General features: G+C 35.4%; 1 protein-coding gene across 4 annotated transcripts in view; it reads right to left on the reverse strand.

Moving 5' to 3' along the window:
• The window catches only part of ZNF385B (zinc finger protein 385B), a 553,635-nt gene that overhangs the window by 147,681 nt on the left and 390,840 nt on the right, over positions 1-15,114 (reverse strand). The window lies entirely within an intron of this gene.

Genomic DNA, 15,114 nt, shown 5'->3' on the forward strand with positions numbered 1-15,114 from the left:
TATTCAAATGGATTGAAATTCACTTTGTCTTAGAAACATAATCTCAGTTTTAGCTTTAAAATTATTTCAGATAACTTTTTACTCTAAATAAACATTATATTCAAATGGGATGAAATTAATTTTGTCTACAGAGGATTGTTTTGTTTTTGTTTTGGCCTCTGTCTTGATAGTATCAGTACTGGAAATGTTAAATTTGAAAAGCCCTCCCAGTGCAGGTCAGGAACTTTGCAACTTCTGTTCTCACAGAGTTGCCCTGATCATTGAAAGGTTAAGTAACTTCCTTAGGGTCACAGAGACAGTACGTGTCAAGCAGCAGAAATAAATACAGGTCTTTTGGACTCCACAGCTTGTCCTCCTATCCAGTATCCCACAGGTGCTTCTTCTAATAGAATACTAATATTCATGAATAAGAAGGATAATAACATGCTTTGCATATATCACTATCTCCATTTGCCTTTCATAAGCAGATAATACAAGTATTGTTATCACTAAAGAAAAGCAATGAAGGTAGAGAGAAAACTTCAGCAGAGAAGACCTAAGTTCAAGTCCCATTTCTAACACAAACAGGACATGTGACCTTGGGCAAACCACTTAACTGTTTGGTGCTCCAGGCAGCCTCTTTGTACCCAAAAGTTTTGAAAATAATTGCCAACCTTACTGGTGGAGCAAATTTCCCTCCTGGGCATTCCCTATACAAATGCAATCACAGGTCCGATCTTCCCCCCAACTCTCAAGTGCCATTTTACAAAGAAGTATTTTTAGGAGAATCTGGAGAATGTTGTACCCAGTAAGAGCAATAACGAATGATCATCAACTGTGAATGACTATTATCAGCAATGGAAGGATCCCACAACTCCAAGGGACATAGAAGACTGAATGCAGACTGAAGAATACCATTCTTCTCTTTATTTCCTCCATGAATTTTTCTATAGAGTAAGTGATGTGTGACTTCTTTCATAACATGCTGAACATGGAAATATGTATTGTCTGATGACATATGTACACTCTATATCATTTGACTGCCATCTTGGGCAGGGGGAGAGGCGGAAGGAAGAAAACGTGGATCTCAAAATGTCAGAAAATGATTTTTAAAAATTATATTGACAATCAGGAAAATATAAAATAAAAATGAATACTATTTTAAACAAGTACGCTTACACAGCTAGGAAATAAGAGAGCCAAGATTCAATTTAAACTTTCTGATTTCTAATCCAGTACTCATTATGGCATAATAAGATAACTGAAGAATTTTCCTTACAGAGCTACTAAAACCAGTAAATGTGCTTGAAGACAAATTATTCACCCTCATGTATTTGTAATCAATTGTACTCCTTACCTACTGACTTCTCCCCATCTAATCCAAACATGATCACTCTGTAATATTTGTGTTATATGCCCGAATTTCAGTGGGACCAATAAACAAGCTATTGCTTTACTTATGGTAAGCTGTGTTTCATTGATACTGATGAGCTGGCTTAGGGGACATTTCATTGAAGGAAAGAGACATGAAGTGACTGATGCTTCCAAATGTCAGAAAGAATCTTGCACCTTTGGCATGCCCCTCTGCTTCTGTGCCAGCCAGGGCCAATAATAACTCAAGTGAACTACCAGGGCATTGACTGGCATGCCAAAGGGAATTCATTCTCCCAACACAAATTCAGAGATCTGGCAGTCTGCTTCTGTCTGGTTTCACTGGGTCACTTTCAAGGACAGGTAAGCCTGTAGTGATTAATGAGATACAGCAGTCAACGTTCTCATTACATAAAGTAGCCCTTGCATGAGGGTTTCTCTGGCTAGCCTAAATAAGCTCCCTCAATTAATGAAAAATTATCAGGAATCCAAAGAGCAAAAATCATTCTACACTGGATCCCAGATTTTTAAAAATTGTATAATGAAATGAAACACCAGTGAAAAAGAACATTTCCATGCACATACCGGATCATAAGAGGATTCAATATATAACCATAAATTTTCATTTGCTATCTTGATTTAAGAAAAATATATAATAAATTTTATATGTAATTTTAAAAAATGTACCACTTTGCTTCCTGCTGAACTTCCTTCTGTTTTCTTCTGTGACTTTTCTTTGCTTTTAAAAAACCCTTACTTTTTGTTTCAGTAAAAACTCTGAGATGGACTAACAAGGCTAGGCAACACAAGTTAAGTGACTTGTCCAGAGTCACACAGTTAAGAAGTTTTCTGAGGCCAAATATGAACCCAATATCTCCCGACTGCAGTCCTGGCACTCTTTTGACTTCATCACCTAGTTACACTACCTTCTATACTTTTTCCAAGGTGTTCTGTCAATACTAGAATTTTCTTTTTCTTTTTTTTTTTGGTGTTACTTGCTAAACCCCAATTAAAAATCCAAAGAAATAAAAAGGTGAGAAAAGCAAAAACCAAGAAACCAACCCCTGTAACAAATAGGTAAAATCAAGAAAAATGAACCTATACAGTGGCCATGTGCAAAAATGTCTTTTTTGTGTGTGTCCACTACCTCTCCATTAGGAAGTGGGCGATGTGCTTCATCACACTGGTCATTGCTTTTATCAGAGTGGTTAAATATTATTAAAGTTGCTTTTCTTTGACATAAACTGTTTTCTCCTGTCTCTGCCCATTTTACTGCATTGGCTGACTCATGCTACTCACGATTTTCTGAAGTGGTTTCACCATTTCTTATGGAGTGCTAGTATTCCGTTACTTCCATATGTTACAATTTGTTCAGGAGTTCCCAAAATATCTTAGGAAATATAAGGCATCTTCTTGGATCCCAGTTCTTTCCTGGCTCCTTTTCATGACCTCTTCAAGATCAGGAAGTTTATTTCCTCTATCCCCTCATTTTCCTGCTGAATTTCTACAGCAAACTATTTCTATATGGGTGTTCAACTAGTCTTTGTCCATTTCAAGATGTGTATTTGTTGATCCCTTCCCTGTCCTCCATTTTTATATAGTCTTCTTCTCATACACCCCAATGAAGAGGAAGAGCAAGTTCCACATCCTTCATTCTCCTTTCTATAGTTTATTCTTCCTTTTAGGGAGGGAGGTGATGGCAGTGGATAGAGTGCCGGGCATTGAATCAGGTAGACTCATCTTTCAGAGTTCAATTCTGGCCTCAGACACTTAATAGCTATATGGCCCTGGACAAATCACTTAACCCTATTTGCTCAGTCAGTTTCCTCATCTGTAAAATGAGCTGGAGAAGGAAATGGCCAACCATCCAATAACGTGGTCAAGAAAATTCCAAATAAGGATATGAGTAACTGAAATGATGGAACAATAAAATTAACTATTGTGATCTTACAACTATAGCTTTAATATCATAGTCATGACAGTCTGACAGTAATTGTATTATAATTAGTACTGCACTGATAGTGACAGTTAAAAGTTTTAAAAATAATTCTGATTATATAATAAGAAGAAATAAAGGTTGAGGTTTTTTCACCTTCTCTTCTTTGGTCAGTAAGAAGGAATAGGGCAATTCAGGGAATGTTCTTTCTCCAGGAATCTCAGCAGAGGTCTTCCTAATCCTCTCTATGATGAAAGACATATCACCTCACTTGGTATTATGATAATCATGTGAGGGGTTTATTTATTATCCTTATTGTAATTCTGAGGAAACTGAGGCTCACTATAGCAAAGTGATTTGCTAAAAGACAGGTAGACAGTAAGGGGCAGAGGCAAGATTAAATCTCAACTCTTTTGTCTCTGATTCTGAGTTCTATTTCCCTATATGGATATAAATATTACTAATAAGAATATTTTCCAATCACTTTTATTTAGTTTTAGATACATATTCATTTCATCTCTAATTTTAAATTGACATTGGCTCTTTGCATTTTTGTCTGTAGTTCTGTGATTAAAAAAAACAATTAAATTCAGGGGCTATGGTGGGAGTGGGCTTGCTACTTAAAGAAGTCTTTATTTTAACCATCTTGCCAAGTAAACAATGCTTTCATAATTAAAAGAACATTCCGCTCTATGTATCTGATTTGTAAGTTTGGCTATTCACTAGTCTCTGCCTTTTGGCAGACAGCTGTATAACTAAAGAGATGATCTGGGCTTCCATGAAATTTATATAAAATATACTTATTTTTTCCTGGTTAAAATTCTAACTATTTGCTAATATCTAAAGACTTCCTGATGTAGACAGCTTTGCCAACTTTGCCATTTCACTATATTTTTTCCTTTATATGATTTTATTGATTTTCTCCGTGTCTAAAAATATCTGTCCCATTTCTCTGTTCAATGCCTTCATATCTTTCTGTACCACTGCTATCTTGGCCTTATTATCTCATAGCCACATGAAATTGAAAAAAGGTAAATGTTGCTTAATTCAATTCCTTTCATTTGAATTTTTAAAAAGCTTTTCTGATGTGATCTGAATATGATATGCTCAGAATCACCTTGGACTGACACCTCAGGCTCCATGTCTCCCCACATTCAAAAGGCTGACAAAACCTCCAATTTCCCCTAATCTCTCTAATAAGTGCTGTGTCTTCCCATCAAACTCTAAAGTCCCTTGTACAGACTTTTATTTGCCCAATTTTATATTCTTGAAACTGACCAGACTTCAATTCAACTCCTTGAAGCTGGAGATTTTTTTCAATCTTTTTCTCCCCAGTGCCTCACGAGACTAATGCATGTCCTTATTCTTACAGAATCAGAATGACAATCTTTACGAAATGTTTAAATCCTTGAAAATTAGTCTACTCGACTTCCTAAAAGTATCTCCTTCAAGGGCTATGTGAGTGTCCTTATTCTGCTCATCCAAATCTCTTTTTTGTACTTTCTATGTATAGGGAAGGGGTTCTTAATTTGAAGCCCAGGGACAAAGGGGTCTTTGGACAGATTTCAGAGGGTCTGTGGATTTGTATAGGAAAAATACCTTTATTTTTAATCTCTTTAGCATTTCCTTACATTATGCTTTAAAAAATATTTAAATTATTTTCAAAAGAGATCTAGATGCTCCATAGAATGGACAAAAGATTAAATGACATACACATGAAAGGTTAAGAACTGTTATCAGGAGTTCATCAATCCATCCTTAAACAAAGATAGATTCTCAGGGAGATATCAAATTAGTAAGATCTAATTTCTATAGTCTCATTGCACATGAAACAATCAGAGAAAATACAAGACGGCACAGATGCTAATTTTTAAGGAAACATACATTAATTCTAAATATATAAAAGAATAAAATTCTATAACTATAGCAACCCTGCTAGAAAAAAATGAAATTAGTCTTGTATGATCTATTTGTGATAAAGCTATAATGTTTCTTTGTGCTTAAAGTTTTTTTTTAATATGGCCAATAGTCATCTCTTATTCATACATTCTAAAGTGTTTGCTAGAAAATCAGCTAACTAGCAAACAATATGTAGACTCCACACGCTTTCCTTTTTTTTTTTAAATCTCTAGTTCAGAGCATGTCTATGTGTCTGTGTGGTACAAGCATCCTTTTCACATTGTGACTTTCCCCATCATGGTTTCATTAGAATGTAGGTCAGCTTAAGAAATTGAATGGGAATGTTGTGGGAGTCATAGCTGACATGCAAAGGTCACCAGACAGAAAAAAGTTTAGAAACTCATTTTTATTTAATGTTGACCTACATATAACCCATGACCAAATAATTAATCCAAATTTCACATCAGAATACTGCAAACATCTCATAAAAGAAAGAAAAAAACATTTAGTCTTTTTCTGGTATAAAGGTAGGGCCAACATTTTTTACATAGGTTTTCCTGATCATATGGGTGTTATACCCATCACCCACATTATATTTAATGGATACCTGTTGTAAATCTTGAAATCTCTCAGACTTGTGAATGTTAAAAATTTCCCCATCAGGGAATTCTTAATTGGAACAAATTCCCTACTGAGAAACATCCCCCAATTTGATGTGAGAACTCGCCAGGATCAGAAATGGGAGGACCTCTACTCCACCCGTACTTAAGACTGCTTTAAGGGAGAAAACTCCTTGCTAAACAATGAAAGTACTTGGACCCATGCTTATGGGGGGGCAAGGAGTTCTTTGAGCCAGGCCTGTTTTTAGAATTGATACAATGGGATGCTAGGTACCTAAAAGGGTCGGGCAAGTTTTCTCTTGATGAGATTAGTTGACTCAGCTGTGTTTTCTCTAGTTCAGACTTACTGAGGATCTTGGTCTACATAGCAGAATTTTTTCTGATTCAGACTTACTGAGGAGATTGGTCGACTTAGCAGGAATTCAGATGGGCAGTCCTTTGGAAAGCATCTACAGTGATTGGTAGATGTAGAGACTTAGGGGAGGTGACATGGGAGAAAAACCCCTATATAAGAAAAAGCAGAATCTCTTGAGATATATATATCCTTTTGGAGGATCTCTGATGAGGATCACTTGGGAAGAATCTCTTGAGAGAGGCTCTGGAGAGAGGCCCTTTGGAACAGTCTCTGGCTGGAAGGCTCTCTGGTAAAGTCAGCTGAGATGGAGCTGGCTCCATCTAAATAAGAATCCTTATTTAGTCAGACTTTGTAGTGAGTGTTAAAAAAAAAAACTGACTGATTTCTCTCTTAAGACTCAGGTCTAGGCCATATTGGCTTGAGGCCCTTCATACTTATTCCTTTTTTACTCTCTCTCTCTTTCTTTGATTACTCATTGTATTGTTAATTAAAAATCTCTATAAAACCCAATTGACTTGGGTATTTGAATAATTGGGAATATTTCCCTGGCAACCACCTTATATTTGATTTAAAACCCAAGACACTGTAGTGAAACATATTTCTGCGGTCAAAATTTACTCACCCTCTCTTATATCTAACACAATTTATATCTTCCACCATTTTAATCACTACAGTTTAAGACCTCAACCAATTTAAATCTCACACTGTATAGATAATCTCTAAAGCCATGAATTAAAAAAAAAACAAAAAAAAACCTTTACCTTCTTTCTTGAAATCAATATTGGGTATTGGTTCCAAGGCAGAAGAGTGGTAAGGGCTAGGCAATAGGGGTTAAGTGACTTGCCCAGGGTCACACAGCTAGGAAATATCTGAGGCTAGATCTGAACCCAGGACCTCCTGTCTCTGGGCCTGACTCTCAATCCACTGAACTAGGTAGCTGCCATGAATTTTTATTAGTTACTCTATTCTTGGATTTTATTTTCTGTGAATTTCTGGGCATCTCTTTCTCTTCTTTCTACATGGAAGCTTTACTCTACTTTAACCTAGTGCATTTATGCTGGAAGTTTTCTTTTTTCTCTTTCCTTTTCAGTTTACAATCTTTTAAATTATATTCATAAAGCATCAGGCAAATATATTTTGCTACACTTCACTGCTGCTCTAGATTCCACAATTCCTATTATTTGAACACAGGATGCAGACAATGGTTTTATTTTTATTATTTGGTTGAAGAGAAGAAATGGGAAAAAGAGATAATAAATCTATTTCAAATAAATTAATTTTAAAATGATTTAGAAATCCAAACCCCTTTATCAGACACCATTTTCTTAATTAGCTATTCATTTTGAAAATCTGCCTCTCTTCTGAAAAACTCATCTTCAACTGGAAGCAATGTTGAAAAAGAGTACCAGTAGACCTCAGTTATACTGTTTTGCCCAAAGCTTTGAAATTCTTAGCAAAGCTTTCTCCTTAAAATAAGCAGTCAGTCAACAAGCATTTATTGAATGCACACAATGTGCCAATCACTGCTAATTTGGGGGAAGACAAAGAAAAACGAAATAATATACCCTGCCTTCAAGAAGTTTACAGTGTAGTTGTTGGAAACAACAAGCAGATAAATAATTATGTACAAAAAAGATGATACAAAGTGATTTTTGAGGGGATGACACTATCAGATAGTAGGGTGAGGGATTGGAGAAATTCACATAGAGAGTTCAGAAGAGAATGAGAGAAGAGGAAATGAAGGCAATAGACAGTCATCTTTCAGTGGTACCCACATAAATCCTCAGAAGTAGACTGCAGTCATCTTGTTTGACAAATCTTGGGAGGATCAGGTATATGCCTTCAAGACAATAACCTCTTTGCTCAGTTGTAGTTTAGAGGGTTGGGAGTTAATCTCTTCCAAGAAAAGTCTAGGAAAACTCTGTCCTTTGAGAGTAGGATACAGCCCTTTCCAGGCCATGATTTCTTGGTGGTTTTAGTCATTATTTCCCAGCATAAAAATGAAGCCTTTCCCTTTTACCGCAGCCTGTGTCTCATTTGTTTAAAACTGTATGTATGTGAATACTTGTATGTATATACACATATGTATGTTTACATATATATTTTAGAATTTTTCATATAATCATATGCTTACTTTTTCCCTCTCCCTCTCCCTCCCTTCTCTTCCTCTCATTCTCTCCCTATCTTCCTCTCTCTATCCCCCTCTCTCTCCCTCCCTCTTTCTTCTTCTTCTTCTTCTTCTTCTTCTTCTTCTTCTTCTTCTCCTCCTCTCTCCCTCCCTCTCTCTTTCTACCTCTTTCTTTCTCTCCCTCTTTCTTCTTCTCCTCTCTCTTCCCTCTCTCTCCTTCCCTCTTTCTTCTCCTCCTCTCTCTCTTCCCTCTCTCTCTCTCCTTCTCCTCCTCTCTCTCTTCCCTCTATCTCCTTCCCTCTTTCTCCTCCTCCTCTCTCTCTTCCCTCTCTCCCTCTCTCTTTCTCCTCCTCCTCCTCTGTCTATCTCTCTCATGCTATCTCTCCCATTAGACTGTGAGTTCCTCAAGAGAATGAACTGTCTTCTGCTTTTCTTCGTATCCCCAACTCTTGGCTAAGTATCTGCTCCAAAGCAGGGGCTTAGTAAATGCCCTTTGACTGACTGATTCATAAGGGCTTTTCAGTCAATATTTTAGCTATTATTTTGTCAATAATGGCATACCAGAGGGTTTCTGCTTTGTTTCTTTTATACCTAAATAGATTAGATATTTGCAAAAATGATTGCTCTAGTTATAGAGAAGTCAGGTATTGCTTAATCAAGGACTAGAATCTGCTGTTGAAGAGAGGAGAGAAGGATGTACTGGAAGATGAATCTTGCCTTATCTTGTAAATAAGTTTAAATAGTCTTGCTAGAGGAAGCTAGATAGCTCAGTGGATTGAGAGCCAGTCCTATAGACAAGGCAGGAAGTCCTGGATTCAAATGTGGCCTCAGAAACTTCCTAGCTGTGTGATCTTGGGTAAGCCACTTAACCCCCATGTCTAGTTATTTCTGCTCTTCTGCCTTGGGACCAAGACACAGTATTGATTCTAAGACAAAAAGTAAACAGTCTTGCTTAAGTCTAGTCTCCAATATTGTCAGCTCATATACACTGGCCTATTCCTATAATCTAGCTCCATATATCTACTCTGCTCTAAAATACAAGACAAAAACATATAAATATGAAATATGTTCTATGCAGAGCATCTTTTCTCTTTCATATAGAAATGTTCAATCTCTTTTATATGAATATCCAGGAACCTTCTACATAAGAACACTTAAAAGTTAAATAAAAGAGGTCAGCAACTGCTAACTACACAATTCAATTTTAATTTTAAAATCTATTTAAAAGTATTACTGTCAGATAAAGACCTGAAATATTTAATTGCAAGTCCATTCTTGTATACAATATCAAAATGTTTTATATCTTATGGAAAAATCACAAGCAATGTCTTGATGAAATTCCATCCCACCTTTAATATCATTATGACAAATAGCTGGATTCTCCAGGTTACCTTCTAATATCTAAAATGGTATGTGATAATTTAAAAGTACTTTTTAAAAGTCCCAAGAATCATTCATTTTCATGGGATGGAATGTAAGGATAGAGATCTCTCTCTAGGTGACACAACGGGCTCAGAAAGACTTGAGATCAAATCCAGCTTCAGATATTTACTATCTGTGTGACCTTGGGCAAGTCACTCAGCCTTGCTGAGTTTGTCTCAGTTTCCTCATCTGTAAAATGAGCTGGAGAAGGAAATGGCAAATCACTCCAGTATCCTTGTCAAGAAAACCCCAAGTGGGGTCAGGAAGAATCAGACACAACTGAAATGACTGAACAATAATAACAAATATTATATATAATAATAATACATAGTAAATAATAAAAATAATAACAAAAATGGCCCTATTTCATGACCACAAAGCAGTTTAATTTGTCTGGCGGGTGGGGAGATGGGGGGAAGGAAGACAGGGTGAAAGCTAGTTTATTAAACAAAACTGGAATAAAACTTCAAAATGATTTACCTTCAAGTTTTTGGATGATTTGGGGGTATTTGGGCTCTGAGGAAGAAACTCCAAATTCCCAGAACTGCCTTTTTGCCAGAGATTAGTAACTATTGCATGGTAACTGATGGATATGGACCTTGTATATTAGTTTTAGTCTTTCCGGACATTTGTCTTCTTTTCCAAATGGGACCCGTCTTTCCTTTTCTCATAACAGAGAGCTGGCACATAGGTCAGTTTTCTAGCCTAACAGGCCACTTGTCTGCTCTTTTGCTGACAATTCTGTTATACAGATACCAGCTGGAAACCTTTGTTGGAGCCTGGAGCAGCTTAGAACTGTCTCCCAGCCCTCAAATCCTTCTGTAATATGTCATTCTTGTGACTCAGTCTCCCACTATTTGGGGGCATGGAATCTGAGGAGGAGGAGGAGGAGGAGAAGCAGGAGGAGGAGAAAGAGGAGGAGGAGAAGCAGGAGGAGGAGAAAGAGGAGGAGGAGTAGGAAGATTTAAGGCTGCCTGGGGCTGAAATGAACTAGAAAGTTTTTGCTTCTGAGAAGATGTGGGCTTTATGGAAGAAAGCATTATTGGGAAACAAATGCAAGTTACTGCAATCACAGGACAATTATAAAGAAAATAGAGGATATTCATTCAACACAAAAAGTTTCAAAGAGGTTCTAAGTAAAGAAATGTGTATTAAAATTGAACAGATTCAGATGGCTCAGTGGATAAACAGCCAGACCTGGAGGTCCTGGGTTTATAACTGGCCTCACACATTTCTTAGCTAGGTGAAACTGGGAAAGTCACTGAATCCCATTTGCTTGGCCCTTACTACACTTCTGCCTTAGAAATAATCTTTAGTGTCCATTCTATGAAAGAAAGTGAGGGTTTAAAAGGAAATTGAATAGGTTCCATTTAGGTCAAGGATTTTCTCAGGATACACACATTTACATAGCTTTAAATGGTGAAAATCTTTCTCAAAATTTGTCAACCAACTGAATTTTCAGAAATCAAATACTGTTTTAAGTACTTTAGCAGTATCATCACTTCCATAATCCTATGATGAATTATTTTGTTTAGTTTTTTTCAAAGTGAATACCTGGGTCAATCCCAAACCAGAAATGAGGAAAAGGAATTTGGAGTCAAGAGATAAATATTTAATGGCTAAGACTGTTCCGAACTAAAGGAATCAAGGGAAAATCTATGCTTGGAGAGGTGTAGTTTAAAACTAACCCATCAAGTTTAGATACCATTTAATCTACGTTAGACAAAATACTGTATACTCACTTTTGATTATTATCTATAATCCTATCTTAATATTTGCAATATAGTACTTTTTACTGTAATTAAAACCAATATGTAGGGGGTTGGGAGGAGGGAGAGTAGTAGAAAGTATTGGGAACAAGAAAATGAAAAAGAAGTAAATATGTCCCCAGTTTAATTTTTTTTTTGGTAGTAGTTTCAGGTTTTATATATTGGTTTGAAAGAGGGTTACACTAGCATGTCCCACCATATCTAATTTTCTGTGTTTTTTTAAGACCTTTATTTATTTAAATATTTTATTATATTTTATTTTCCAAATTACATGTAATAATTTTCCACATAGGTTTGCTGAATTTATAAGATCCAAATTGTCTCCTTCCCTCCCTTACTCCCTTTTCCCTTTCCGGAGATGATAAACAATTTGATCTGGGTTATACAAGTATTGTCATGCAAACTATATTTCCATATTGGTTATCATTGTAAAAGAATACTCATATAAAACCAAAAGCTCCAAATATAAACATAAATATACTAAAATGAAAAATAGTATTCTTTGATTGGCATTCTGACTCCTACAATTCTTTCCCTGGAGGTGGATAGCATTTTTTGGGATATATCCTTCAGAACTGTCCTGGATCATTTTATTGCTGAGAGAAGCTAAGTAGCTGAGTCTTTCACAGTTGTACTATTACTATGTACAGTGTTCTCCCGGTTCTACTTATTTCACTTTGCATCAGTTCATGTGGGTCCTTCCAGATTTTCTGAAATCTTACTATTTATCATTTCTCATATCACAATAGAATTCCATTACCAACATATACCACAATTTGTTCAGCCACTCCCCAATTGATGGACATTTCCTCAATTTCCAATTTTTGCCACCACGAAAAGAGCAGCTATAAATATTTTTGCGCAATATCCTTTTCATTTTTTTCTTGATCTCTTTGGAACACAGACCCAGTAATGAAATTACAGGACCAAAGGGTATGCACGATTTATGCTCCTTTGGAAATAGCTTCAAATTGCTCCCCAGGTATCTAATTTTCAACACTTGGCTATTGTCCACCATTGCTTAAAATCTGTTCAGTGTAGGGAAATAATATCAATACTCTCCTTTAAGTCAGAAATCATCAGTAGATTAATTAATGATAAAAATAAGTAGGACAATCAAAACTCAAAGTATGGTTATACTTCAAGGTGATGTTTTAACTTTAAAATGAGACAGAAGACTCTTGTCACCTATCAGTCCATTTTTGAACATGTAGATTTTGCACTAAGTTTAGTATCAGCTAATGTACATGTCAAAGAAGAATAATGATAATTAATTAGTCTTGTATGCACTTATATTGCACATAAAAATTATAAGTTTTGACACCTTTTAAATTTTCTTAAAATATTTATGTTGGCATCTTATTTGAAAAAGAAAGAAAAGCAGTAAGTTAAAAGAATTTGGAATAATTTATTTTAAGCTATCTTAGAAATCAAATAAGGTGAAATAAATGTATTATTTCATGGATTATGTGGTTAATTAAACAACAGAGGGTAAAATTCAGGACAAAAACTAAACTTTACAGATCCAATGTGCAAAATGCTGCCACATCATTAACTCAAATGCCATATGAATTTTATATGCTTACTCTTGAAAGGAACAAGATCCAGGGGTGATGAAAGATATTTTCTAATAGGGTGGAATAAGAGATGAATGTCTTTTTGAATTTGATGAGGCATTAATTTCTTTTTTAATTAATGTTTGGTTTTAGTTCAAAGATCAAAATACAACATACCAGCACATGTACAACTTTTGACAGGTTTGTGGGTAAGACTGAACTATTTATTTGTTTACTAGTTCTTCCTGGGTAAACAAACAGACAAAAATACTGTTTAAAATAAGGTCTTCTATTATGACCAAAATTTATTACTGTTTATCAAGAAATAAGGCTCTTTCTTGAATTTCCATAACTTTTTTTTAGCATTGACATTATGTAGGGACTATATCATAACAGGGACCAAAAATCAGGCCATATTTTGGGGGCATTAACACATCTGTATTCAAGGTGTAGGTTTTCATCAATCTGATTAATGCTTATTTTTCATAGTGGAAAGTTCCTGATTGATTAGTTTGTGATTTAGCATTTATACATCCTGGGTCTTGATTTGCTCACTTCTGAAACAAAGGGGCTACATCATAATAGGTCTCTAAAGATTCCTTCCAGTTCTAATCTCTTAAGATAGCATTGTAGCAATCTTTACAATCTAGTAAAATTTGATAAATGTTCTTTTCTACTTTTGAAGCTCAAGTTTAACCACAAGCAATAATAATCAAATATGTATGTACATACACACAGAGATATTTTCTCTATTATATGCATGCATGTAACATGTCTCTGGGCTCCTCTTTCAATTCTCACTCCTCCCACTCTCAGGTTAAGTCACCAGAAGACTCACAATTACTCTTAGCCTCTACATAAAACCCTCTAAGGTTATACTTAAGGTTATACACTATTGTTCAGGAATCTCCATCCTTGTGCTTCCATTTTTACAATTAACCAGTATACTTAATTGTCTTTTAGTAAAATAATTTACTTAGATGGAACAATAAGAACAGTTGATGCAAAACATTCTACCCAAAGTTTGGGCTCATTGTCCTCAAAATAGACACACATTCACAGAAAGAGTGAGTTCAAATTTAGAACACACTGGAGATTAGGCACATAGTTAGGAACCACATGTAGTCAAGGTTAACTTGCAAATTCTGTTATTTTGTGGCTTTATATTTTTATTTTATTTAGTTATCATTCTCCTCCAGAGAAAGGGGTCATGCCTCTTGAAGCTGCTTCCTCACTGTATATTTGTCAGTCCTTTGTATTTCTCTCTATTCTTGACTAGACAGATGATGGTCCAATCCTCAATGACATAGTTAACTTGGGAGATGGGGGAAGGAGAAGTGTGTGTATATATATATACACACATACACATACACACACACACACACCAACAAAGGCCAGGAGGAAGAGATAAAATGATAAATTCCATTCAAAATAATAGCTCATATAAAATATTTGGGAGTCCACCCACCCTGATACATAGAGATATTGTACAACTACAATTACAGAATATTCCATATGGAAATAAAGACAAAATTATTGGAGGGTGTTCATTGTTTGTGATTGGGCCATGCCAATATATAAAAAAATGAGAATACTACTTCAGTTGATTTTCTTATTCTGTGCTAGAATAATCAGACTAACAAAGGGTTCCTTTTTAGAGCTACAAAAAATGATAAAATGTATCTGGAGAAATAGAAGGTAAAAAATTTCATGGGACATATATCATAGATCATATTTCCTAAATGGATTATAAAATCTTGTACTTCCTGATCTCTACAATATCCCCAGTTCCAAGCACAGTGCCATTAAAAAAAAACAGTCACTTTTAAAAGTGTTTGTTTAATGAAGAAACTGAATTTTTTTTTGTTTTTGAGAACAGAAGTATCAAAGGTATCACCTATTAATTTGTCAGTGTTTTTAGAAATTAGTAATATATGTAGTGCTCAAATCTGACAATGCATTGGCCTTTTTGTTAAAGAGAAATGTAGTTTTCTCCATGAAGGTCTTTTAATAAATATAACAAACTGACTTCCTGCTCTTTTTTTCCACCAGCTGTTATAAAATGGGATTTTTTAAAGT

Source organism: Monodelphis domestica, chromosome 4 (genome assembly GCF_027887165.1).
Source record: "Monodelphis domestica isolate mMonDom1 chromosome 4, mMonDom1.pri, whole genome shotgun sequence".
Lineage (NCBI taxonomy): Eukaryota > Metazoa > Chordata > Mammalia > Didelphimorphia > Didelphidae > Monodelphis > Monodelphis domestica.